General features: G+C 38.6%; 1 protein-coding gene across 1 annotated transcript in view; it reads right to left on the bottom strand.

Annotated features, from left to right (window-relative positions):
- The window catches only part of LOC106867309 (leucine-rich repeat-containing protein 74A), a 30,686-nt gene that overhangs the window by 11,312 nt on the left and 17,743 nt on the right, over nucleotides 1–1,631 (bottom strand). The window lies entirely within an intron of this gene.

The following is a 1,631-nucleotide window of genomic DNA, read 5'->3' as shown; positions in this document are numbered from 1 at the left end:
ATATATATATATATATATATATATATATATATATATACATACATACATGCATATGAGAATGGATGTATATATGGGTGTAATGGATATATGTCACTGTACACTTCGAATAATATACTCACTTTATTGACAAATATACGTGTGCATATTTTTCTGACACTAACAGTTCACACGCTTTTTCCGTCATTGTTGCAGAGCTTGGTTCCTATTGATAAAGATGCTTTCATCCGTTGCCCAAAAAAGTCATCAACAGCAAATATGACGTCATGATTACTGTGATACTGGTTCCAAGTGTATTTTGATATTGGGTAACAAATGATAATTAGAGGCCAAATCAGGGGAATAGGGATGGTGATCAGCTGTTTTAAAGCCAGTCACGCACGGCACTTACTGAAAGCATTTTCAGTCACGCACGGCACTTACAGGAGCATTTTCCTGATGAAACAACACGCACGCCAGTTTTTCTGGACGTTTGGTCTTCATAGCCTATCTTAACTACCTCAACAAGTTTGTATAGTACTCTCCATTAAAATGTGGTTCTTTTGGAGACATAAACGCAATGTTTTTGCATCTCCAAAATCTGAGGTCATCAAATTCCCTGCAGATAAGCTGATCTTGGCATTCCTTGGAGCAGTCAAGGAGGGATGTTTCTACTGCTTATATTGTCTCTTTGTCTTTGGCTCAAAGTGATGAACCCTGCGCTGATCCTGACTTAGGAAACGTTCAAGGAAACCGATTGGATCTTTCTCAGAGTCAGATTTTCAGCTTGGCATGCTTTTGATCATGTATTGGAAGACGTGGGATACACCGAGAAGAAACCTTCGTCATGGGCAGAATATGCTCAACTCTCTAATGGGATATGCAAACAGCACTGGCTGTTTGATAAATAGACAATCGTCTGCCATTTTTTAGTACGTGATGAACACAATAAATGTTTTCTTCGGCTGTGGCCGTTGCAGGACGTCCAAACTTTCGATCATCTTTGTTCCCCTAAGTTTAGCTGCCCACGTTGGCTACATAATGTAGCAACCATATTAGCATGAATGTCCTTGGGAGCTAAACCTTTTTCTACAGGTATTTGATAAGAGAGCGATTCCAAATTTGGTCAGTTCTCAAGAGAAAACGTTACTAGTTACTTTTGAAGCCTTTCCTGAACAATCAGTTTACATAGGAAAAAGTGTTGAAATTAATGCATGCAAGATTTCACAGCTCTAGCATCACTCCTTCATGAATTATTCAGCCTACGATTGCATATTGGGCATCAAAAGACCCAGTAGGTTGAAGGCCATCAGGTTGACTGTGTACACAGTAGAGGTTGCCTCAAGGTGGATAAGGCTCAGGAGGTGCAAGCAATGGAATTGGCAGTGCTACCGAGGGTAGTGCTATCTGGATACAAGCTGGGGTTTGTTCAACCTCGGTTGGGTCACTTGGATGAGGGTGCCTGATATTGAAAGATCCGAAACGAGTAATAACCCCATAAAACATTACAGTTGGGTTGTCCACATACATCACAGGATAATTTATGGAATATACATACACACATGCTCACACACACATATAAACATATACATATATATATATATATATAAACATATATATATACATACATATATATATATATATATATATATATA

The sequence above is a fragment of the Octopus bimaculoides genome, chromosome 22, assembly GCF_001194135.2.
Source record: "Octopus bimaculoides isolate UCB-OBI-ISO-001 chromosome 22, ASM119413v2, whole genome shotgun sequence".
Taxonomy (NCBI): Eukaryota; Metazoa; Mollusca; class Cephalopoda; order Octopoda; family Octopodidae; genus Octopus; species Octopus bimaculoides.
The sequence above is the reverse complement of the archived record's forward strand: the minus strand, read 5'-3'. Positions and strand labels throughout refer to the sequence as shown.